This window comes from Panthera tigris, chromosome E1 (genome assembly GCF_018350195.1).
Source record: "Panthera tigris isolate Pti1 chromosome E1, P.tigris_Pti1_mat1.1, whole genome shotgun sequence".
Lineage (NCBI taxonomy): Eukaryota > Metazoa > Chordata > Mammalia > Carnivora > Felidae > Panthera > Panthera tigris.
This window is the reverse complement of record NC_056673.1, coordinates 16558051-16585191: the sequence shown is the minus strand read 5'-3', so window position 1 is coordinate 16585191 and position 27141 is coordinate 16558051. Positions and strand designations below refer to the sequence as shown.

Here is a 27141-nt window from a genome sequence, read left to right as displayed (position 1 = left end):
TGCCTAAGATCATGTAGTCACTTGATTTCATAGTGCATATGCTTGATTGGGATTTTTAAAATTTATTGATACATTTTCCAAGCATCTATTGCTGATATATAGCAATAGTTGTTTTTGCTCTAGGTTTATGTTAAATACCCTTTTTCAAGTTAGAGGAGTTGCCCTCTGTTGTAGATTATTCATTCCCAAATCTTCTTATTTATAATTATTGGGTAATCCTGTCTACTGGGTCCATCTCTAGAGAGTTCTCCTATCAGATGCTTCTCCTGGTATATATTTTCTGCCTTGATACTAAGCTTATCCATGAATCTTGCTTTAACCACTGGAATGTGAGTGAAACTGATAAGCTATATCTGAGCAGAAGCTTTCAAAGCCATCTTGTGATTGAGCCATTGCTTTCCTGCCCTGCCATAGGAACAGCATGTTGTAGATAGGGACTGCCTTCAGCCTGAAATGAAGACAGTATGGACCTACAAACCATCTACAGTGGACACACATCATGAGCAACAGATAGACGTTTATGTTGTAAGGCTTGAGATTTTAATGTTGTTTGTTAACACAGGCTAAATTAGTGGAAGTTGACCAATAATCTAGATTTGCTAAAAAATTTTATTAGGCATTTGGATTGAGTTTTATCACATTTTTTTGACATCTGTTACTATGGTGAATTATATTGATAATTTTTCTAAAAAGTGAAACTATTTAAATACTAGAATAAACCCTGCTTAGTCTTCTATTCTTTTATATGTGCAGCTGGATTTTATTTGCTATTTTTTTATTGTGGAAAAATATACATAACATAAAATTTACCATTTAACCATTTTTAGGTGTGACATTAGGTACATTCACGTTGTGCAATCATCACCACTCTCCAGAACTTTCTTTTTTAATTTTTTAAGTTTATTTATTTATTATTTTGTTAATGTTTATTTTGAGAGAAACAAGGTGCTAGTGGGGGAGGAGCAGAGAGAGAAAGAGACCCAGAATCCGAAGCAGGCTCTGAGCTGTCAGCACAGAGCCCGACATGGGGCTCAACCTCATGAACCGTGAGATCATGACCTGAGCCAAAGTTGGAAGCTTAACCGTCTGAGCCACCCAGGCACCCCTAAGTTTATTTTTGAGAGAGACAAAGACAGAGCATGAGGGGGGGAACGGCAGAGAGTGAGGGAGACACAGAATCCGAAGCAGGCTCCAGGCTCTGAGCTGTTAGCACAGAGCGTGATGTGGGGCTTGAACCCATGAAGCGTGAGATCATGACCTGAGCTGAAGTTGGACACTTAACTGAGCCACCCAGATGCCCCAAAACTTTTTAAGTTGTAATATGGAAGTTCCAGTGACCCCCAAGATCCTTTCATGAGGTCTGTAAATTCAAGACTATTTTCATTAGACATTTGGCTTCTTTTTTTTTAGTTTTTTTTTTTTTTATTTTATTTTTTAAAATTTACATCCACATTAGTTAACATATAGTACAACAATGATTTCAGGAGTAGATTCCTTAGTGCCCCTTACCCATTTAGCCCATCCCCCTTCCCACAACCCCTCCAGTAACCCTCAGTTTGTTCTCCATATTTATGAGTCTCTTCTGTTTTGTCCCCCTCCCTATTTTTATATTATTTTTGTGTCCCTTCCCTTATGTTCATCTGTTTTGTCTCTTAAAGTCCTCATATGAGTGAAGTCATGATTTTTGTCTTTCTCTGACTGACTAATTTCACTTAGCATAATACCCTCCAGTTCCATCCACGTAGTTGCAAATGGCAAGATTTCATTCTTTTTGATTGCTGAGTAATACTCCATTGTAAATATATACCACATCTTCTTTATCCATTCATCCACTGATGGACATTTGGGCTCTTTCCGTACTTTGGCTATTGTTGATAGTGCTGCTATAAACATGAGGGTGCATGTGTCCCTTCGAAACAGCACGCCTGTATCCCATGGATAAATGCCTAGTAGTGCAATTGCTGGGTCGTAGGGTAGTTCTATTTTTAGTTTTTTGAGGCACCTCCATACCGTTTTCCAGAGTGGCTGCACCAGCTTGCACTGCCACCAACAATGCAAAAGAGATCCTTTTCTCCACATCCTCGCCAACATCTGTTGTTGCCTGAGTTGTTAATGTGAGCCATTCTGACAGGTGTAAGGTGGTATCTCATTGTGGTTTTGATTTGGATTTCCCTGATGATGAGTGATGTGGAGCATGTTTTCATGTGTCGGTTGGCCATCTGGATGTCTTTGGAGAAGTGTCTATTCATGTCTTTTGCCCATTTCTTCACTGGATTATTTGTGTTTTGGGTGTTGAGTTTGATAAGTTCTTTATAGATTCTGGATACTAACCCTTTATCTGATACGTCGTTTGCAAATATCTTCTCCCATTCTGTCGATTGCCTTTTAGTTTTGCTGATTGTTTCCTTTGTTGTGCAGAAGCTCCTTATTTTGATGAGGTCCCAATAGTTCATTTTTGCTTTTGTTTCCCTCCCTTCTGGAGACATGTTGAGTAAGAAGTTGGTGCGGCCAAAATCAAAGAGGTTTTTGCCTGCTTTCTCCTCGAGAATTTTGATGGCTTCCTGTCTTATATTTAGGTCTTTCGTCCATTTTGAGTTTATTTTTGTGTATGGTTTAAGAAAGTGGTCCAGGTTCATTCTTCTGCATGTCGCTGTCCAGTTGTCCCAGCACCACTTGCTGAAGAGCCTGTCTTTATTCCATTGGATATTCTTTCCTGCTTTGTCAAAGATTAGTTGGCCATATGTTTGTGGGTCTATTTCTGGGTTCTCTGTTCTGTTCCATTGATCTGAGTGTCTGTTCTTGTGCCAGTACCATACTGTCTTGATGGTTACAGCTTTGTAGTATAGCTTGAAGTCTGGGATTGTGATGCCTCCCGCTTTGGTTTTCTTTTTCAAGATTGCTTTGGCTATTCGGGGTCTTTTCTTGTTCCATACAAATTTTAGGATTATTTGTTCTAGCTCTGTGAAGAATGCTGGTGTTATCTTGATAGGGATTGCATTGAATATGTAGATTGCTTTGGGTAGTATCGGCATTTTAACAATATCTGTTCTTCCTATCCAGGAGCATGGAGTCTTTTTCCATTTTTTTGTGTCTTCTTCAATTTCTTTCATAAGCTTTCTATAGTTTTCAGCGTATAGATTTTTCACCTCTTTGGTTAGATACATTCCTAAGTATTTTATGATTTTTTGTACAACTGTAAATGGGATCGATTCCTTGATTTCTCTGTCACTTCATTGTTGGTATATAGGAATGCAACCGATTTCTGTGCATTGATTTTGTATCTTGCAACTTTGCTGATTTCATGAATCAATTCTAGCAGTTTTTTGGTGGAATCTTTTGGGTTTTCCATATAGAATATCATGTCATCTGCAAAGAGTGAAAGTTTGACCTCCTCCTGGCCGATTTGGATGCCTTTTATTTCTTTGTGTTGTCTGATTGCAGAGGCTAAGACTTCCAATACTATGTTGAATAACGGTGGCGACCGTGGACATCCCTATCTTGTTCCTGACCTTAGGGGGAAAGCTCTCAGTTTTTCCCCATTGAGGATGATATTAGTGTTGGTCGTTCATATATGGCTTCTATAATCCCAAGATATGCCCCTTCTATCCCTAGTTTCTTGAGGGTTTTTATTAAGAAAGGATGCTGTATTTTGTCAAATGCTTTCTCTGTATCTATTGAGAGGATCATATGGTCCTTGTCCTTTCTTTTATTGATGTGATGAATCACGTTAATTGTTTTACGGATATTGAACCAGCCCTGCATCCCAGGTATAAATCCCACTTGGTTGTGGTGAATAATTTTTTTAATGTATTGTTGGATCTGGCTGGCTAATATCTTGCTGAGGATTTTTGCATCCATGTTCATCAGGGAAATTGGTCTGTAGTTCTCCTTTTTAGTGGGGTCTTTGTCTGGTTTTGGAATCAAGGTAATGCTGGCTTCATAGAAAGGTTTGGAAGTTTTCTTTCCTTTTCTATTTTTTGGAACAGCTTCAAGAGAATCGGTGTTAACTCTTCCTTAAATGTTTTGTAGAATTCCCCTGGAAAGCCATCTGGCCTGTACTCTTGTTTTATTGTTGTTTTTATTTCTGCTGTGTCAGTTGTGATCTCTCCTCTTTCATTCTTGATTTTATTTATTTGGGTCCTTTCCTTTTTCTTCTTGATCAAACTGGCTAGTGGTTTATCAATTTTGTTAATTCTTTCAAAGAACCAGCTCCTGGTTTCATTGATCTGTTCTGTTTTTTTTGGTTTCAATAGCATTAATTTCTGCTCTAATCTTTGTTAATTCCTGTCCTCTGCTAGTTTTTGGTTTTATTTGCTGTTCTTTTTCCAGCTCCTTAAGTCATAAGGTTAGGTTGTGTATCAGATCTTTCTTCCTTCTTTAGGAAGGCCTGGATTGCTATATACTTTCCTCTTATGATGGCCTTTGCTGAATCCCAGAGGTTTTGGGTTGTGGTGTTATCATTTTCATTGACTTCCATATACTTTTTAATTTCTTCTTTAACTTCTTGGTTAGCCCATTCATTCTTTAGTAGGATGTTCTTCCGTCTCCAAGTATTTGTTACCTTTCCAAATTTTTTCTTGTGGTTGATTTCGAGTTTCATAGCGTTGTGGTCTGAAAGTATGCATGGTATGATCTCAATCTTTTTGTACTTACTTAGGGCTGATTTGTGTCCCAGTGTATGGTCTATTCTGGAGAAGGTTCCATGTGCACTGGAGAAGAATGTATATTCTGCTGCTTTAGGATGAAATGTTCTGAATATATCTATTAAGTCCATCTGGTCCAGTGTGTCATTCAAACCCATTGTTTCATTGTTGATTTTTTGATTAGATGATCTGTCCATTGCTGTGAGTGTGGTGTTGAAGTCTCCTACTATTATGGTATTACCATCGAAGAATTTCTTTATGTTTGTGATTAATTGATTTATATATTGGGGTGCTTCCACATTTGGTGCATAAATGTTTACAATTGTTAGGTCTTCTTGGAGGATAGACCCCTTGATTATGATATAATGCCCTTCTGCATCTCTTGATACAGTCTTTATTTTAAAGTCTAGATTGTCTGATATAAGTATGGCTACTCCGGCTTTCTTTTATTGACCATTGGCATGATAGATGGTTCTCCATCCCCTTATTTTCAATCTGAAGGTGTCTTTAGGTTTAAAGTGGGTCTCTTGTGGGGCGCCTGGGTGGCTCAGTCTGTTAAGCAGCTGACTTCATCTCAGATCATGATCTCATGGTTTGTGGGTTCAAGCCCTGCATTGGGCTCTGTGCTGATAGCTCTGAGCCTGGAGCCTACTTCGGATTCTGTGTCTCCCTCTCTCTGCCCCTCCCCCGCTCGTGCTCTGTCTCTCTCTTTCTCTCTCAAAAATAAATAAAATGTAAAAAAAATTTCTTTTTGTTTTAAAGTGGGTCTCTTGTAAACAGCATATAAATGAATCTTGCTTTCTTACCCATTCTGTTACCCTATATCTTTTGATTGGAGCATTGAGTTCATTGACGTTTAGAGTGAGTACTGAAAGATATAAATTTATTGCCATTATGATGCTTGTAGAGTTGGAGTTTCTGGTGGTGTTCTCTTGTCCTTTCTAATCTTTGTTGCTTTTGGTATTTATATATATATGTATTTCCCCCACCATCTTTTCTCCCCTCAGAGAGTCCCCCCCCCCCCTTAAAATTTCTTCCAGGGCTGGTTTAGTGGTCGCAAACTCCTTTAATTTTTGTTTGTCTGGGATATTTTATATCTCTCCTTCTGTTTGGAATGACAGCTTTGCTGGATAAAGAATTCTTGGCTGCATATTTTTCTGATTCAGCACACTGAATATATCCTGCCACTCCTTTCTGGCCTGCCAAGTTTCTGTGGATAGGTCTGCTGCAAACCTGATCTGTCTTCCTTGTAGGTTAGGGACTTCCCCCCCCGCCCCCCCATGCTGCTTTCCTGATTCTCTCCTTGCCTGAGTATTTTGTGAATTTGACTATGATATATGCCTTGTTGATGGTTGGTTTTTGTTGAATCTAATGGGCGTCCTCTGTGCTTCCTGGATTTTGATGTCTGTGTCTTTCCCCAGGTTGGGAAAGCTTTCTGCTATGATTTGCTCACATAACCCTTCTTACCCCTATTTCTCCCTCTTCTGGGACCCCTATGATTCTGATGTTGTTCCTTTTAATGAGTCACTGATTTCTCTAATTCTTAAATCGTGCTCTTTTGCCTTCATCTCCCTCTTTTTTTCTGCTTCACTATTCTCTATGTTTGTCCTCTATATTGCTGATTCTCTGTTCTGCTTCATCCATCCTTGCCGCTGCTGCATCCATCCGTGATTGCAGCTCAGTTATAGCATTTTTAATTTCATTTTGGCTGTTTTTTACTTCTCTTATCTCTGCAGAAAGGGATTCTAATCTATTTTCGACTCCAGCTAGTATGCTTACTATATCGTGATTCTAAATTTTGGTTCAGACATCTTGCTTGTATCTGTGTTGGTTAAATCCCTGGCTGTTATTTCATCGTGCTCTTTCTTTTGGGGTGAATTCCTTCGTTTTGTCATTTTTTTTTCAACGTTTTTTTTTTTAATTTATTTTTGGGACAGAGAGAGACAGAGCATGAACGGGGGAGGGGCAGAGAGAGAGGGAGACATAGAATCGGAAACAGGCTCCAGGCTCCGAGCCATCAGCCCAGAGCCCGACGCGGGGCCCGAACTCACAGACCGCGAGATCGTGACCTGGCTGAAGTCGGACATTAACCGACTGCGCCACCCAGGCGCCCCTCGTTTTGTCATTTTGAAGGGAGAAAAGGAATTAATGAGGCAGAAAAATTAAAATTAAAAAAATTAAAATCAAAAAAATATTAAAATTAAAAAATTTAAAACACACACACAAAAATCAAATAAATGATGCTAAATCCTAGGTGTGTTTTGGTCTGGGTGTTGAATGTGGTTTGACAGATTAGAGAAAAAAAAAGGAGGGGGAAAAGAAAAAAAGAAATCGTTTGAGAATTTGAAAAAATGAATACACTGTAGTAGACTAAAATAAAATGATGGAAGTAAAATAGAATTTGAAAAAATTCACATCAAAGCAAAAAATATAGTAAAAAAATCAAAGAGTATTTTTAATAGAAATTAAAAATGAAAATGAAGTTTTTCTCTTTCTGCATTCAAGAAAAAGAAAAACGAAAAAAAAGGAAAAAGATTGTCTGAAAATTTGAAAAGGTGAATACACTGAAGGAGACTAAAATAAAATGATGAAAGTAAAATAAAACTTGAAAAAATTTACACAAAAGTAAAAAATTAAAATTAAATAAAAATATTTTTAATAAAAATTGAAAATAAAAATGAATTTTTTCTTTTTGTATTCAAGAAAAAGAAGTGTAAAAGAGAAAAAAAAAGAAAATTGAATAGATGAACCTACTACCAGATTGAAGTAGGACTGAAATTACTTCGTTTTCCCTTAGAAGTCAGTCTATGTAGTGCTTTAGAGTCCATAAACTAAGCTGGCAGTGAGACTTGTGTTCTTGAAGAGCGAAGTTGGCCCAGTTGGGTGGGGCTCAGCATAATGGCTCTGCTGTCCACTAGATGGCACTGCTAGCCTAGTGGGGTGAAGGGTTGGGCTCCTGGTAGGTGTGTATGCGCATGCGCGGGAGCAGTGAAAATGGCGCCACCCAGCTACCCAGTCTGTTCTCCTGGATCAGCAGTCGCGCACCCCTCCTCTGTCTTCAGCCTTCGTCCACTCCCTGCTTTTTCGCTGTCCGTGACCAGGCCCCAGGCAGTACCTCTCTCCCGAGTTTTGTCTCAGATGCAGCTGTTTTCCCCAACCCCTTACTTCTGAAGGACTGCAGCTTTGACCTGTTCTGCCCCTCTGTGGGAGGGTCTCACTGAGCAATGGCTGAATTGGCAATGGCTGAATGTCGGCGCACACAGGAACGCTTGCTGGACCCTGCTGCTGCCGGTGCCCTGAGACTCTGGCCAGGTGCCAGCCCGCCCCAGAAAAAGTTGGTGAGATAGCGTGGCAGCAGCTTTTCAGGGATTATAGAAAATCACAACACACATCTGGCACCAGGCTTCACCCTTAACGACCTTGTTCCAGCACCAGTGAATGTGGCTGTTTTCTGGGGTCTGCTGGGACCAGGTGGCTTCAACAGTCTCTACCAAATGTCCTTCCAGCAGTAGAACCGCTTTTCCCCGTGTGGCCCAAGATCCTCCCGGACCCCACTCTGTTCCTGGGGATTCGCCCTTCCCACCAGAGCACTGCCAGGTATCGAGCTGCGGAGTTGCAGACTGCACTCCCCTTGTTAACAGTCTTAATGGAATTTAAACCGTCTCCTTTATCCTTTCTCCCTTTTTAGTTTAGTCCCTGCAGCTGTTTCCAATTTTCCACTTTCTCTCTAGCTGCTTTTGGGGAGGGGTGCTTTTCCCTGTATTCTCCCCTACCCCCCGTCTCCGTCCTCTCTCTGCTGGCAAAAGCACCTCCCTTCCTGCACCTTCTCACTCCCCAAGTTCACTTCTCTGCACCACGGACCTGCTGAATTCTGTGGTTCAGGTTGTATGATTGTTGTGTTAATCCTCCAGTCAGTTTTCTAGGTGTGTAGGGTGGTTTAGTGTTGGTCTGGCTGTATTTCATGGACACCAGACACACAAAAAACTTCCATGCTGTTCCACCATCTTGGCTCTTCTCTTGACATTGGCTTTTTTACCGTTTTTCTCAGAAGTGTACAGTGGGGTTTTCCAGAGGCTGCATTACATGTGAATTGCAACAAATTGAATACAGCAAATTTGAGAATCTAGCAATTCTGTTACAGAGATAACGCGGTCAGTATTGATAGGATAACACATGAAAGCAAAAGTTCTTTGGGTCCTCAGTAATTTTATTTTATTTTTTAAGTTTATTTTGAGAGAGAAAGCACAAGTCAGGGAGGGGCAGAGAGAGAGGGAGAAAGAGAGAGAATACCAAGCAGACTCCACATTGTCAGTGTAGAGTTCAGAGCCTGACACAGGGCTGGAACCCACAAACTGTGAGATCATGACCTGAGCCAAAGTCAGACACTTAACCAACTGAGCCACCCACGTGCCCCTGGGTCCTCAGTAATTTTAAGAAGTATTAAAAAAGGTCCTGAGGAGTGCCTGGGTGGCTCAGTCAGTTGAGCGTCTGACTCGGTTTCAGTTCAGGTCATGATCTCACGTTTCATGAGTTCGAGCCCCACATCGGGCTCTGCGCTGACAGCATGGAGCCTGCTTGGGTTTCTCTCTCCCTTTTTCTCTGCCCCTCCCCCACTTGTGCTGTCTCTGTCTCTCTCAAAATAAGTAAATAAACTTAAGAAAAAAAAAAAAAGGTCCTGAAACCAAAATATTTAACAACCTCTGCCCTAGAATAGTAAAAAAGGAAAGTATTTTCCTTTAAAATATGTTAAAATGCAAAGTAATTTATTTGCATTTTGTCCTTCACTATTTTGATTTCTTCTTTTTTTAAATCTGTTCACATTTCTACTTTTTCAGCTAATGTTGGCCATTTAAATTTTCTTAAGTAATCTTTTTTTTTTTTTTTTTTAGGATTCAAATCCTATTTGTAGAGAATTTCAGTAGTAGCTAAAATGTCTTCTGAAATCTCTTCTGGATTTGTAATTGTCTGCTTTTTATTCCTGATGTTTGCTTTATCTCCTTTTTCTTAGACTTCATAAAAGTTTGCCTATATTATTTACTACCTTTTTCAAGAATCAGCTTTTTTGATTATTGATTATCTGCTATTTTTTAGTTTTTTAGTCTTCTATTTTATGATATTTTATTACTTTGTTATTTTCTTGTAACTTTTTTTTTAAGATTTTATTTTTAAGTAATCTCTACACTCAACATAGGGCTCAAATTTATAGCCCTGAGAATTGAGAGTCACACGTTTTATGGATTGAGCCAGGTAGGCATATTTGAAAGAGTTTGGTTTTGTATAGAATTCCAAGTTCAAAATTATTTTCCTTCAGAACTTTTACTTTTTTATTTTTTAAAAATCATTTATTTATTTATTTATTTATTTATTTAGAGAGAAGGGGAGGGGCAGAGAGAAGGAGAGAGAGAAAATCCCAAGCAGGCTCCACACTATCTATCAGCATGGAGCCAATATGGGGCTCAAATTCACAAACTGTTAGGTTATGACCTAAGCCAAAACCAAGCTGGCTGCTCAACCGACTGAGCCATCCCAGTGCCCCCTTTCCTTCAGAACTTTTAAAATATACTTTGTTTTACTTTTATATCCACTCTTTCCAAATGGAGGTGTGTGGTATCAATCTAATTCTTTGTAAGTAATTTGTACTCCCAACTTCCTTCACCAGTTGTTTTTAAGGATTTTTCTCTTTATCCTTGGTGTTCTAAGATTTTACCAGGCTAACTCAAGTTCCTGTGTTCTCACTTTCCAACTAAGGGCAGAAATGAAATCTCTGTTATTTGCCTTTTCCAGAAAATGAGTTAATCTGTCTTCTGTCTTTTCCTGCTCTTTGCATCCCTTATCTCAGAATTTGTAGCACCCTGGGAACCACTCCCACCTTTTCTAGCATTCAGTCTCTTTGAGCAGTTTGCTTTCTTGCCTTTTATATTCTTCAAGTTTCCAGTCCATTGAAGGTATCCCTTCTTGTTTTCTAGCATGATTATGGATTTCTTTTCTGTCATTTCGAAGGTTTGGATTAGGAGGAAAAGGAGGCTGCAACATGTATTAATTTGCCATGTTACGCCAGAAGCTTTGCATTGTTTTCCTAGCTTTAAGATCTTGGGCAAATTGTTTAATCTCTCTGAGATTCAGTTCCACATTAAAAACAAACAAACCTGTTTTATAATACTGCCTACTAAAAGTTTATTTTAAGGCTTAGAGTATATCTTAAATGCCTAGTACAGTATATGGTATAGAGTAGATGTGTAATTGTACCTTTATCACTATAATATTAAATGCCTAGTACATTGCATGGCAGAGAGTAGAAGTGCAATATATAGTGCCCACATTGCTACAATAAATCTAATGCGTTGTCTGTGTGCAGTAACTATATCATCATTAATCATTAGTCATCTGAAATTTTCTTGTTCTGTCTCCATCCTACTTTGTGTTTGACAGTCATAATTTTGGTAGCCTGGCTTTTTTTTTTTTTTTTTTTTTTTTTTGGCTTTTTAATAGAATCTTGATCTTCATGTTGGGTTGTAGCCATTAGCTAAGGGCCATTATGTTGGAAAAATTCCATAAAGAAGGCAATAATAACCATAATTATATTTTTGAATTATTTTTTTTTATTGTGTACAGTCTTACTGCACTCTTTTCACTCATTTTTTTAAACCGACAACTGACAGTTTCTAATTAGAAGACAGTAAAAGCTTTACTTCCAAATTTGCTTTTAAATAACAAAATTAACTTTTTATTTTTCCAAAACTGTACACATCTTCCTCATCTATTGACAGCCTTTGATACTGCCTATTCCAACTTTACTATAAAAAATTATTAACAATTTTTTTTCCTTTATTTTCTTGTTGTGTTTCAGTGTGTATAGTGAGACAAAAAGTAATAATCCCTCATCTCATTCTTGGATTTATCAAAAGCTGAAAATAAAATAGATCAGATCATTTTCTGGAACAAAATTACTTTATTAGTTTAGTAATAATTTGAGGTTACTTTAAAGATAAGAAGCAGCATTTGGGAGGAGATTCATTTCCTGCCTTTGGGCATTATCTGTAAGAACTACATCTTCAGTGTCAAGAGACTGTGTATGTATAACTGAACTCTAATAAAGTCTGTACTGGGGATGCTGCACACCTGACTTGGTCATTGTGATTATATATTAGGTGCCAAACTGTTGCTTGTCTTTTGAAAAAAAAAAAAAAAAATACATTGCCAAATGTATTTCATTAAAATTTGCCCTGTGGGGAGGACTACAAGACCTTTGTTGATTATACGTGTGCTAGTTATTTCCAACATAGTTAATGGTGTTCTTTTGGAAAATAAGCTTGAGTTTCTCTTTTCTTTCTTTCTTTCTTTCGTTTTTAAAAATGTTTTTATTTTTGAGAGAGAGAGACAGAGTGCAAGTGGGGGAGGGCCAGAGAGAGAGAGAGATGCAAAATCCAAAGTAGGCTGTCTCCAGGCAACAGCTGTCAACACAGAGCCCGATGCAGGGCTCTAACGAACTGTGAGATTATGACCTGACCCGAAGTCAGATGCTTAACCAACCAGGCACACCAATAAGTTTGTGTTTCTAAACGGAATAAAATGTAGTTTTCCTTTTATTGGTAAATTAAGTTAATAATTGGAAGCGGTCATTAATTATAGTAAATATGTTTTAACTAGATCTCACAAAGTTTTTCACAACTCTTTTTGACTGATGACAACATAGAATATTGACTGGTAGGAACCTCCGGTTGCTGATACCTGACTCTTAGTGCTTAGGACTGAGAAATAGTACCTCCTGGAGTATAAGACCCAAATAAAGGAGATGATTCAGAGTATGGGTTCTAGGTTGGTTAATTTACATGTGAAAGATATATTCCTGGGTGAACCCTTCACTCTCTCTCAACAAATGGCCAACCCTGGGAGAGACAGTTTCTCTGCCAGGTTGCAAATGCCAGAGCATCAAGAATACAGAAAATAAGAAAATATAGTTAATGTAATTGGCCTTGTGGTGGATGGATGCCAAATAGACAAATACAGAATCTAAGAAAACAAAATAGCTATCTATTCTTTCCTTGTTACCATCTAGTTTAGAAATCAGAATGATGTTAGCCATATAAAACACGTTAGATATTTCCCTCTTTGTATTCTATTATCTGTAACAAATTGTAGAAAATAGGGATTATTTGCTCCTTGAAAATTGGGGGGAATTCAGCTTGTATAACTGTCAGGGATTACAGCTCTTTGGGAGAGGATGTCTTTGTGGTTATTGGTCTATTCAGGTTCTTTAACCATTTAAGAAAGTATATCCATTCTGCTTAGATTTTCAGATTTATTAACATAAATATTATAATCTCATATGACAGTGTAAACATAGTAATATCATAATAGTACTTTTAAATCTTTCATTTATCACACTTGCATCCCTTTTCACTTTTCTTGATTAATCTTGCCAGAAGTTTGTCATATTAATCTTTTCAAAGAACCGGCATTTGATTTTATTCATTTTTTTTAATTAAAAAAATTTTTTTAATGTTTAATTATTGAGAGACAGAGCATGAGCGTGGGAGGGGCAGAGAGAGGGGGAGACACAGAATCTGAAGTAGGCTCCAGGCTCTGAGCTGTCATTACAGAGCCTTACACAGCTCAAACTCACAAATCATGAGATCATGACCTGAGCTGAAGTCAGACGGTTAACTGACTGAGCCACCCAGGCGCCCCTGATTTTATTCATCTTTTGCATTTTGTTGATTTATACTCTATTTGATTCCTGTTTTTTTTTTGTTTGTTTTGTTTTTTTTAGTTCTTCTATGATCTTTTTCAACTTGAGTTCTTCTGTGATCTTTTTCAACTTGAACTTTAATCTTTCTTATATAAGCATATAAATGTATTTGATTTTTTTGAGTATTCTGTCTCACAGATTCTGTCATTTAGTGTTTTTGTACTTTTTAAAAAATTATTTTGTAATTTCCTTTATAATTTCTTTGTTAACCTGAGGATTTAGAGCTATGGCTTTTGAGTTTTTAGACATATGGGTGGAGGTTTTGTTTTGTTTTGTTTTTTAATGTTTGTTGCTGGGTTTTGTTTTGTTTTTAATACAGATTTTTAGTTTTTTTGTTAGGACCAAAGAACATACATTATATAATGTTTGTTTGGAGGGGAAGTTGTTGACTTTGTGGTCAGCACATAGTTGGTTTTTGCAAATGCTTCTTGTGTCTTTGAAAACCATGTGTACTTTCCACAGTATGTAGGTTTTATATATATTTGTTAGTTTGAGCTTACTTGTATTTTCTGTAATTAATCTTTTCCTATTGATCTATTAGTTTCAGAGAAGAGTAAGTTAAAATTGCCATCTAAAATTGTTGATGTCCCTATACTTGTGAGAGTTGTTGCTTTGTGTATATATGTGTATTTCTAACATTATTGCGATAAAACTCACATGCCATAAAGTTCACTGGTTGTTAATATATTCACAGGGTGCAGTCACTATTATTACCTAATTTTAGAATATTTTTGTCACCCCCAAAGAAACTTGTCTGTTAGCAGTCACTCCCCATTGCCCCTTTCCCCAGATCCTGGAAATCACTGATTGCCTTTCTGTCTCCTACTCAATGGGTTTACCTATTCTGAACATTTCAAGTAAGTGGAGTCATATAATATGTGGCCTTTTATAGTCACAAAACATGGCTTCTTTCACATAACATAATGCTTTCAGAGTTTATCTGTGTTGTAGCACATGTCAATACTTCATTCCTTCCTGTGGCCAAATAATATTTTGTTGTTGGATATATATTATTGTATTTTGTTTATCCATTCATCAGTTGATGGGCATTTGTGTTGTTTCCACTTTTTGGTTATTAAGAATAATGCTGCTGGGCGCGTGGGTGGCTCAGTCAGTTAGGGGCCAACTTTGGCTCAGTTCATGAGTTTGAGCCCCACATCTCTGTGCTGACAGCTCACAGCCTGGAACTTGTTTCAGATTCTGTGTCTCCCTGTCTCTGCCCCTCCCCCTTTTCCCATTGAATAGATTGAATTTTCTTTTCATAGTTTGGAAAGTTACACATTTCACTTTTTTTTTTTTCTTTAAATGTTTATTTTTGAGAGAGAAAGCATGGGGGAGGGGCAGGTGCCCCTGTTCTGTTCCTTTTTTAAAAAAATAATAAGTTTTACCAAATTATTTGTTGACTTTCATGTATGTCACAACATCATTCTTGTTGGAAATAGTTCCTTTAATGAGTATTTTCAAAGAGGGCCTTTAATACAGGAAATCTTCTAAGACTTCGTGTGCCTGAGGTCTTTACTTTTGATGATAGTTTATCTGTATATAAACTTTTTGGTTCAAAAGTCTATCAACATTTAAAAATTATTCCACACAGCAACTTTGTGTTGCTGATGAGATATCTGATGTCATTTTGATCTTATTCCTCTATAAGTGAACTCTACCTTGTTAGAAGCGCTTTTACAATTTTCTTTTTGTCTTTGATTCTGTTAATATTTCATTGTATGTATCAAAGTGTTATTTATGTATGTCTGTATGTTTTACTTATACATAAATGTCAGTTTAACATTTTTTAATTCTAGAAAATTCTTGGTCATTCATGTATTCCTGTTTAATTTATACATCTTTTTAAAAATCTATTTTTATTTTTTGAGCAAGAGCAAGAGGGGGAGGGGTAGAGGGAGAGAATCTTCCTTTTTAAATGTTTATTTTGTGAGAGAGATCATGACCTGAACTGAAGTCAGATGGTTAACCGGCTGAGCCACCCAGGCATCCCTTGTTTCTTTTTTAAAAAACTATTTATACTTCATGTTACCCATATCCTCTCATTTCTGAGGCTATGTATTAGGGTCATTTAAAATTTATATTCTGGGGCCACCTGGGTGACTCAGTCAGTTAAGCGTCCAACTCTTGATTTTAGCTCAGGTCATGATCCCATAGTCATGGGATCAAGCCCTGTGTCAGGCTCCACGCTGGGCATGGGGCCCGCTTGGGATCCTCTCATCCCCTGCGCTCTCTAAAATTAAAAAAGTATATATATTCTGGGGTGCCTGGGTGGCTCATCAGTTAAGCATCTGACTTCACCTCAGGTCATGATATCACAGTTTTTGAGGTTGAGCCCTGTGTCAGGCTATGTGCTGACAGCTCAGCCTGGAGCCTGCTATGGATTCTGTGTCTCCCTCTCTCTGCCCCTCCCCTGCTTGCATATTCATTCTCTCTCTCTCTCTCTCCCCCCCCCCTCAAAAATAAATAAACATTTAAAAAAATAAATTCTGTCTGGGTCATTAACTTTTTTTTAATGTATGTACAATTTTTTGTACTTTTTTAATGTTTATTTTGAGCAAGAGAGAGCATGAGTGGGGGATAGCAGCGAGCCTGATGCCGTGCTTTAACCCACAAGCTGAGAAATCATGACCTGAGCTGAAGTCAGTTGCTTAATGGACTGAGCCATCTAGGTGCCCCTATATTTTGTTTTTAATCTTTAAAAAGGTTTTAATTGTCCTTATACTTCTTTAATGCTTGAATTTTTTTGTTTTCTTTTCTTCTCCATGAACACATTTTCCATTGAGATTTTCAGCTACATTAAGTTAACTGGTATTGTTTGAGAGGAGTGGTAAGGTTGTCAGGAGGAAGGAAGAAGAACCTCAGGACAGAGAGCCCTACAGTGTTCGTCTGGACTTGCCATTTGTATCATCTACCTAGTAACTATATCCCTCAGGGTAGTAACTCCATCAGAGAGTTGCTCTTTATCAAGACCAAGCTCCCAAGGAAGTTTGTTCAGCAAACAGAGATCAGGTCTGCTGCCCCAGGCAAACTGGAGTACTACCCTGACATTACCTCAGAGCAATTGCTTTTTTTTACCTGAGGAGACTGGAGAGAGACATTTCTGAAAAGCTGTCCCATCATCCAGCCCCATCCCCCAAAGTTGTTCAGCTCTGGGTTGCTACTTTTCCCTCCCTTTGTCCCGATAAGCCAGCATTTGTTTCCCAGGGATTTTTCAGTTTTTTGTTTGTTTGTTTTGTTATTTTTTTGGTTTTTTCTTATATTCAGTCTCTCACTTGTAGAACAACTTCAAAGGAGGGAGCTTGGCTTAGTATCTTACCAAGAACTGTAAGCTGAGTATGACTAATTTAAAAAATTATGTATGTTTGACTTTTGATTACATGAGTTTTTGGTTTTTTTTTTGCCACAAATTTTTCTAATTATCATTTCCAATTATTTAAGCTTTTACTGGTTGTTTTCCATTTAGGGATCACATATTTTCTTGACAGTGGGAAAGGAAAAAAGAGATGTCCTGAGCAATGAAAGGAAACTGGTTTAGGAATATTAAGTGATAATTCAGAAAGTGGATAATGTAGGGGCACCTGGGTGGCTCAGTTGGCTAAGCGTCCAACTTTGGTTCAAGTCATGAGCTCACGGTTCGTGGGTTCTGCACTGACAGTGCAGATCCTGCTTGGGATTCTCTCTCTCTCTGACTCTTCCTCCCTTGTGGCATTCTCTCTCAAAATAAACTTAAAATATATATTAAAAATTTTTTTAATTGAAAAAAGTAGGTGGATAATCTAGATTTCAGTGCACATTTTTTTTTTTTGATGGTTTTCTTGTTCAAAACTTTTAAGTATCATTTAAGCATGTGATGTGTAGAAGACATAATACTGGGTGTTACTGATAAAAGTTTGAATAAGATAAGATCTCTGCTTTCAAGGAGCTTTTTTTTTTTAATACTTTATGAAAGTGAATTTATATATAATTCAAGTTAAAACTAAAATATCTTCACTTCTGAGAGAAGTTAAAATTTCAGAAGCTACTAAGGGTGTTTTGTTGGGATTAGGGCCATTTCTCTTTGAGCAACCAGGAGTGAAAGCCAGATGGAGCAGCCATCCTTACTTTGAGAGAATTTTTTTTTGCGGGCTCCTATTTTTTGTGCACAGCTACACTGCTTTTGTTCATTCTGCACTCTACTCGACCATGACCCATTTTTAGCTACACACTCTCTAGCTCCACCTGATTTGGGCCACCCTGCTTTCTGTTCTTAAAATCAGTCTCATATCTTAGTGTTTTTAAGCATTCCAGGAATGATTTGCTTCGTATACTTGGACCGTGTTCCTTAGCTTGTCTCTGTCAGTCTGTTCATCTGTTGCATTATAATTTGCTTCTGCTACTAGATTCCTGCCTTTGAATTTGCTCTGTACCTGTCCTCGTATGTACTTGGTCTGACATATTTTGGCTCTTGGCTTTATTTTTAAATATGTTCTTCTGTTCTTCCTAAGGTAATTCATTGAGGTGTTCTTTTCTAAAACACTGTTCAGTCCTGTCACTGGTTCAAATCCTCTCTTCTTCCAAATTTTTGAATTGTAATACCACAGCTCATTTTATTAAAATTGTTACTATTATTTAATTTTTTATTTAAAATTACCCACCATGAAAGATAAATAAACATAAAACTACGCACCACGGGTAAAAATAGTCTATAGTTTTTTTGTGTATGGCCTGATGTTATTTTACTTTTTAAAAACAGCTTTTTTGAGGGGTGCCTGGGTGGCTCAGTTGGTTAAATTTCCAACTTTGGCTTGGGTCATGATATTGCAGTTTGTGAGTGAGTTCAAGCCCTGCGTCAGGCTCTGTTGACAGCTCAAAGCTTGGAGCCTGTTTCAGATTCTGTGTCTCCCTCTCTCTCTGCCCCTCCCCTGCTTGCACTCTCTCTTTTTCTCTCTCTAAGACAAATCAACATTTTAAAAAGCTTTATTGAGGTAAAATTGATATATACATGCACCTATTTACAGTGTACAGTTTGCTAAGTATAAGTAAGTATCATGAAACTATCACTGCAGTGAAGGTAATGAACATACCCATCACACCCCAGAATTTTCTCATGTCCCTTTGTAGTTCCTCCTTCTTGCCCCTTCCCATCCCCTCTCCAGCCCCTGGCAACTACTGATCTGATTTCTGTAACTATAATTTTCATTTTGAGGAATTTATTTAAATGGAATCATGCACTATGTACTGTGGTTGAGGGGTGTGGATGGCTTCTTTCAGCATAATTACTTTGAGGTTAATTCACACTGTGTGTTTTAGTAGTCCACTCTTTTTTCTTGCTGAGTAATATTCTATTCTATAAATACATGACAGCTTATCTGTTCACCTGTTGATCATTTGGATTGTTTCCCATTTTTGGCTGTTAAAAGTAAAATGGCTGTGAACATTTGTGTATGAGTCTTTGTATGGATATATACTTTTATTTCTCTTGGATGAATACCTAGGCATGGAGTAGCTGGGTTGCATGTTAGGTGTATGTGTAACTCTTTAAGAAACTGCTAAATTCTTCTCCAAAGTTAGTGCACCATTTTTTATTTCAACTATTGATATATGAGAGTCTTAGTTGCTCTAAGTCATTTGTATAGACACACTGTCATTTTACCATTTTACCTTTTAATAAAACATTTTCTTCTCTTAATGTTCTGCAACTTGTATTTACCTTTAAATGTTTAATAAGGCCTGGAATGTATTTTGGTGTTTGTTATAAAGAATGAGGTGAGGTAAGAAAACAGTTTTAATTTTTCCTTCAGAAGGCTGGACAGTTGTCTCCACATAATTTTATTAAATAATGTGTATCATATTTCCACTGATTTAAAACTTGCCTTCCTAAGGAATTGTTTCAAATGAATACATTTCTAGGTTCTTTGCCTATTCTTTAAAATCTAAATGTATAGGGGCGCCCGGGTGGCGCAGTCGGTTAAGCGTCCGACTTCAGCCAGGTCACGATCTCGCGGTCCGTGAGTTCGAGCCCCGCATCAGGCTCTGGGCTGATGGCTCGGAGCCTGGAGCCTGTTTCCGATTCTGTGTCTCCCTCTCTCTCTGCCCCTCCCCAGTTCATGCTCTGTCTCTCTCTGTCCCAAAAATAAAATAAAAAACGTTGAAAAAAAAAATTTAAAAAAAAAAATCTAAATGTATAGATACTAGAGAATAACGTAGAATAAATAAGTTCTCCATTTATGATGTGATAAAGCATTTTAAGGAGGTAAAATTGAGGATCATGTCCTGTATAGGAGGTATAATTGAGTTCTCAATGGAGAACTATTATGTAAGTTTAAAAAAAAATTGTACATTCATATCTTTTTTGGATAAGGAGTTTAACTTTTCATTTTGTAACCATTCTAAACACACTGCTCTGGATGAAATGATCATTCAGACATATGACAACATATGTGTCACTTTATCTCTGATTACTGTTTCTGCAGTTTCCTAGCTTAGAAACTTTAATACAAGCTTGACCCTGTTTTCTGCATTCATTCTGTCCATCTGTTTCCAAGTTGTTTATATTTTGGACCTAGCTTATCCCATTTATCTGTTCCCATGTGCCATAGTCTTATAACTTCTCTGCCCCTAGTCTAACTTCGTATTATCCATATTACATTGATTCCAGATAATTTTTCTAAATGACTTTTCATTAAGTTAAAAAAATTGAAAAATTCTTTTTTGTCTTTGCATCGCTCTTACGGTTCTTGTTTTTATGATATAGTCTGAGTCCAATTTTAGCCCTTAGCACCCATGCAGAAGTCATTTGCTATAATCATGTTGATCTCTTCATTCTTTCTTGCTATGTTTATGTCATGATATATCTTTATAGGGTTTCCTTTATATAATACAACCTTTTTTTTCTATGTTACCCATCTTTCTAAATTTGTCTTAGGCTTTCCTCCTCCATAGATTCTTCTTTGACTCTCTCAGACCATGATTTCCCCTCCTCTGAATTCTTAATACTGGTAGTATTTTTTCCATTCACTGTATGCCATCCATGCCCACTTCTTTGGACATGTTAGCCATGCTTTTGCTTATTCTCAATGCCTGAAAAGCTGTTCTCTAGATCTCATTATGACTTGTTTTCTTAACTTTACAGGTCTTGATTCAAATGGCACCTTCTCATTGAAACCTTCCTTGAGTGTCCTATTTTAAATTCAGTCCTCTCCTTAGTGTCTGTACCTTTCTTTGATTGTTTTTCTGCATAGAGTGCAATATGTCTGACATAAATTTTACTAGTCTGTTATTGTTCCTTATAAGTTCATTGAGGACAGGGGCTTTATTTTATTGTTTTTTCATCAGTACCTTGAATAGTGCCTTGCACGTGGTATGTGTTCAGAAAGTACTTCAGTGAATGAATAAATGCTGTTAGGTTGGTGTTAATTGTTCTTTAGTTACATAAAAGTATTGTTTAGTTGTCTCCTTAACTAGACAAGAAGTTCTCTGAAGCCTAGAGTGTACTCTCAATTCTCTCTTTGGCATAGAGTGACCTAGCAACATTAAGTACTTACTGAAGGTGTAGAATTAGAAACTGACCACACAAAGGCAGATGGCACTTTATATTCCACAACTGGTGGATACTAAGCATAATTAACTTTAAGTTCTGAGTAGGATCTTAAAGTTGCTTTTGTTACTTAATAAATTAGAATAACTTCTGGTTTCATAATAATTATAGTCACTCCTGGTTACATAAAAAATACATATTCCTTTAGACCATTTAGAAATATATAAAAATATGGACAGTATAAAATGTTCACAAAAATAAAGTAATGGGAATTTACACACTGTAAGTGGAAGCTTGAATTGGTTAGACCACTTTGGAGAACAATTTGTCAGCATTTAGTGAAATTGAAGATCCATGCCCTACAACATGCTCTACATGGTAGCAGTTCTCCTAAATGGTTACACATGTGTATCAGGACACATGGACAACAATGTTCATAGCTGCTTTCTTTGAAGGGGGTGGGAAATAACCCAAATGTTCATCAGCAGGAGAATGTATAAAAGTTCGATCATGCAAAATCAGCATCATTTAGAGATATGCTGAAAGGGAGGTAAACTATTACTCTACTATCATAGAGTCTCTGGACACAAGACAGATTAACAGGAGAAAAGCAAAGTTCACAAGAAAAATGAAGACCCAAAGAAGTGATTAGGCCTAAGTGCTTATATACTAGGTTGAACAAAGTAGAAGTTGTAGGAAAGTAACCAAAATAAGTGGGTAGACTAAAGGAAGATAGTTACTTTAACAAGATATGTTTATGTAGATGTCTCTTGACCTTGACTCCCCATCTTGGGTGATAAGTGTGCTTCTTCTTCCTAGTACAGAGAAGGCACCTTTCACATGGGAATTTTATCTCCTGCTTTTAGGAAGAAAAAGGAAGGTCATAGTGTCCTTGCATTGGCTGTTTTTCAAGTGTCTTCAACTCAAAATAATCAATATGCCAAAGCAGCATATTTTGGGGTGGCCTTGTCCTGATCTCCTTAAATACATATCTAGCAAAACTAACAAAAAGCAAGGAGATGATATAAAAATTTAGGGTGGAAAGGGTGGGAAATGAGATTAGGAAAGGATATATAATGACTTCACTGATAATGTTCCATTTCTTAGGCTGGGTAATAAATTCACAGATGGGTTATTTTTTGCACATAATGATTTTTCTTAATTTTTAAAGGTAGTGTTGTCATGTATAGGGAAAGTTGACAGAGTATAGGAGGTTTAAAAAGAGAAGAGACCTGAATATAGTTGGTAGAGAAAGAAGAGAGACTTGATAAGTGAAAAAGGAGAAGTGGTAAATAGCATGAGGGCTCAGTTACAATTGGAAGCTAAGAAATTATATTTTCTAGGAATGCTTGGTTGCCTTACTGTAGACAGCAGATGGTTGCATGCATTCAAGATTTGTGATTATCAAGTAGGTGCAGAAGATGGGCAGTGTTGCAAGGGAATTAAGATTATTGGCAAGAGTAAACTTCAAAAACAAAGAAGGGGCATCTGGGTGGCTCAGTTGGTTAAGTATCTGACTCTTGGTTTCGGCTTAGGTCATAATCTCATCGTTCATGAGTTTGAGCCCTGCATCAGGCTCTGTGCTGACAGTGTGGATTTTGCTTGGGATTCTCTCTCCCTCTCTCTGACCCTTCCATGGCTCTCTCACTCTCTCAAAATAAATAAATAAACTTAAAAAAAAAAAGAAAATAGAAAAATCAAGGAATTAAGGGCATCCATAAGATCAAAGAAAAGATACAGTGGAAATAAATGAGCAAGAGAGCTATCTATTTTATTGAAATCTGAAACATTGTAAGTTGCACTTTTATGTATCATTAAGAAAACACTACCAATTAAACTATGATAGTCTTCCTTATGAGTTAGAGTTCTAACTATATATTTAGTATGCAATATAATATTGAAAGAGTTCTTTTAGTCTTAATCAGATGTAAATCTTTATCTTCGCTTACTCTTATATAAAAAGCAAAATGTGAATTAAAATAATTGGTTAAGGAATCTCTAAAACTTCTTCAGATCTAGGGTTTTTTGTTTTTTTCTTAATGGTAGTGAATTGTCATTTTGTTCAGATTTTCCATGGAATGAATGTGAGTGAGTCATCATCAGTCTTTTTTGAACTTACTTTTTCACTCAGACTCCTTGATGACTATTTTTCCAGATTTATCACTCTTTCTGACTTAGTGGTCATAAAGAGGGTGTTTGGAGATGGTGAAGAAGGCCTGTTAAATAATAATCCCAAGTGGGAGTCCAAAGTAAATTATCTCTACCTAATTGCATAATTTTAAGAAATGCTACATCACCAACACTTGATGGTACTCATTCTGAAGGTTTTGATGCTGACACTTTTAATATTCACACATATGTAGGCAATACCAAGTATATTAAGAATACCTTTTGGTCAGTAGCAATTAGATGATGCCACTGATTACAAGGTGTATCCCAATTTCAGAGATGTAACAATGTGAAATAATGTACATCTTATATTCAGTGAAATTTGGTCGAAGAATAGTGGTTGTTGTTGGGTTGGTTTTCCAGATTTACAGTTTCAAATCAGAGCTTCAGCAGTCGCAGATAATGACAAGAGTGACCATGATAGGGTGACTAAGTAGAGAGGAAACGAAACCATCATTACTGGAGCTGAGGAAAACAAGGTCAGGTCAGGGTGTTGTATGGAGGATGGCATGATGTAGAGTAGAGAGGAAAACTGAAATCAAGATGTCAGAGATAGTAAGTAATAAAAGTTCACAAATCGAGAGAAGAAAAGGATAAAGGTAACAGTCATATGGCATGAAGTTCAAAGGAGTAGGGGTTTTACCCGTAGTGTATGACACAGTGTTTTCCTAATTTGAAGAATGTGAGCCATGAACAGCCTCAGAAGAAAGGGGATTATTAGGGAAAAGCTGGTTTCAATCAAGGAATTTAAAGTTCATCAAAGGGAATGAGGATGTGGGGATTGTTGGACTTCATGAGAAGGTTTTAATCAAGGTAAAAGACACAAGAAACAGTGTGGCCATAGTATGAGAGGGGATGATTATTAGAGCAGAGCTTCTTGAGTAGTGAACGTGGACCGATACGGGTAAAGCATTAAAGTTTGCGCATACCATTAAATGTTGTTGAAACCAAATCTTTAAGTGTCTGCAGAGCTGTTGAAGGATATACAACTTAACTGATCTTCTGATGTTGAAAGTTAGGTTGCATCAAGGTTTTCACAAGTGTGAGTAGATACCCCATTATATAATACAGTGAATATCCTAGCACCTAAATCTTTTTGTACATCTTTTGTTTTTTTTCTTTTTATCCATAGAATGAACTTCTGAAAATGGAATTACTGGGTCAAAAGAAATAGATATTTTTTCAGGCTTTTAATAGATTTTGCCAAATTGGGAACTATTTCACATTTTCACAATGTGGGAGTATATATTTGCTTTTGCCAACATTGGATGATAAAATGTTTAAAATCTCTTATTAATTTGATGATAAAAGTTAATGTTTTCATTTTTATCTCCTTAGTTATTGATAAGATTGAACTTTTTTCATATAGCTAATGGTCATTCATATTTTCTCTTTTATAAATTTTCTGTTGATAGCCATATCCATGTTTTCTGTCAGAGCTTATGTAATAAAAATTTTGTCTATTTTTTACATCTCTTAAATAGGCTTTTGTACTTACAAAAGAGTTATATGAATGTGGACAAATAAAGCTCATAATAGAGATTGCAGAGTTGTAGGCCCTTTATTAAATGATCTCAAGTTTAAAAAACAAATGGCGCACCTGGGTGGCTCAGTTGGTTAAGCATCTGACTTCGGCTCAGGGCATGATCTTGCAATTTGTGAGTTCGAGCCCCACAGTGGGCTCTGTGCTGACAGCCCAGAGCCTGGAGCCTGCTTGAGATTCTGTGTCTCCCTCTATCTCTGCCCCTCCCCCACTCATGCTCTGTCTCTGTCTCTCACTAATAAATAAATGTTAAAAAAAGAAAACATAGTTTAAAAAATGAAGAACAGGAAGTTTTCATTTCTAAGTTTTCAGAGCACAATTTTCAATTGTAGCGATAAGCCACTTGAAGGATTGATTCTTGGGGCACCTGGGTGGCTCAGTCAGTTGGGCATCCAACTTTGGCTCAGGTCACGATCGCGCAGTTCGGGAGTTCCAGCCCCACTTCGCACTCTGTGCTGACAGCTCGGAGCCTGCTTCACATTCTGTGTCTCCCTCTCTCTCTGCTCCTCCCTGCTCACATGCTCTCTCTCAAAAATAAATGAAGATTTAAAAAAAAATGTGTTTAAAAAGAAGGATTGATTCTTGAACTGTTTTTTCTTTAGCTGAGAACTATTTTGGATAAGTGGATAGGTAAACCTCTTATTTCATAAAGAAGTCCATATGTGATTTTTTAATTGTGATTTATTACTTATGGAAAAATAGATTGATTTCTCCCCCCAAAAAAGAAAAATTCAGAACACTTTTCTGAATTTTTAATTTTTAAAAATTTTGTGACTGAAGAAAGGTAATTCAATAATATAAATTAATGGGTCCAGTATCTTATTTCTTTCTCAGTGTCATTAAACTATAGTATAAAGCTATTTCTCTTCTGGTAGTTCTCACAGCCCAGGAGACAAACCATCTAAACATGTGTAGTGATCTAAGAAAGGCACAGACATACGGTTTCTTTTGCATTTATCTGAACTGATTGTGAAGGTGTTTAAAACCATCTCCCTTTTGTATGGGGTGCCTGTGTGGCTCAGTTGGTTAAGCATCCAACTTCAGCTCAGGTCATGATCTCACAGTCCGTGAGTTTGAGCCTCGCATCAGGCTCTGTGCTGACAGCTTGGAGCCTAGAGCCTGTTTCAGATTCTGTGTCTCTCTCTCTGCCCCTTCCCTGATCACACACACACTCTCTCTCTCACTAAAAAATGAACATTAAAAAAAAAACCAAAAACCCATCTCCCTTCTAATTAGATCATATCTGTCTGCAGCTTACTGAGACAAACATTAGATTGATTAAATAATTTTTATTATCTACACAGAACAATGAAGTACTAAAGACTAAGAATATCCAGTTGCAGTGTTTTTCTTAATTCTTCAGTTTATGGTGCCTGTACTTGATAATCACATTTTTACTCTGTGTGTGTGTGTGTGTGTGTGTGTGTGTGTGTGTGTGTAGAAAGAATATATTGTTATATATTACTAGTATATATAAAATGGACCTGGCATTTTATCTCATTTGTCTTCATGTTCATTTCTTAATTTCTTATTTGGAATTAAAGTTAATAGGAACCTACCAACTCTTAGATTAGACATATAAAACTAAGGTGTTAACCAAATATGGCTCCTCTCTCACTTTCAGTGCTATATACCTAGTAGGCTCTCAAAACATGTTTGTCGAATTAAGTGAAACATTTGCAAGGAACTATTACTTCAGGTTTTCTGAAAAGTTATTTCTCTGAGATTTTTGGTATAAAACCTATTTTGAAAGATTGTGGTACAAGTGGCAGTTTTTACACTTTTAGGACCAGTTGGAGTGTTTACATTTGAGCCAATTTATAACTTGAGTTATTTTTTCTTTAAGATAAAAGCCCTTACAGGCAGTAATTTTTATCTTCCTACATTTAAAACTAATGGTAATTGTGGTTTTATTAGGAGACACTATTAAGGAATACTCTCATTTTATAAACTAATTGGTGTTCAGACATACAATTAGAATAATTGCCTGCCTGCTAATTTTGAAACTAATCAATCAGTGATTGTATTGTGTGGTTTGGTCACATTCAGCTTTAATCATTTTATTTAACAGCTATTTTTCCTTAGGCCAGTTGTAGGCTAGAATATTTTGAGGCAAGAACTAAAGTGTTTTGTGATATCTATACTAAGCAATATATATTCCTTTAAAATAATGCTGAGTGAAAAAAGCCAGGTTCAAAATGATTCCATTTATTTAACATTCATGAAGTAACATATAGGGATAGGGAACAGCTTAGTGGTGCCAGGGATTAGGGGTGGGGAAAAGAGGTGAGTATGGCTGTATAGGGGTAGCACAAAAGGAATATTGTGGTGATGGTACAGTTAAATATCTTGGTTGTGGTGGTAGTCACATGAAGCTATACATTTCATACAATAGCATAGAACTATACACATACTGTCACGAATATATACACGTATAACTGGTAAAATATGAATAAGCTCTGTGGTTTGTACCAATGTCTGTTTCCTGGTATTGATATTGTACTATAGTTATTTAAGA

General features: G+C 36.9%; 1 protein-coding gene and 1 non-coding gene across 2 annotated transcripts in view; one reads left to right on the top strand and one right to left on the bottom strand.

Annotated features, from left to right (window-relative positions):
- The window catches only part of NSRP1 (nuclear speckle splicing regulatory protein 1), a 60771-nt gene that overhangs the window by 13882 nt on the left and 19748 nt on the right, over positions 1-27141 (top strand). The gene's annotated exons all lie outside the window — the stretch shown is intronic.
- LOC122233837 lies at positions 22929-23017 on the bottom strand. Its single transcript, XR_006211563.1, has one exon. It is a non-coding gene; the product is annotated as a small nucleolar RNA SNORD116 (small nucleolar RNA).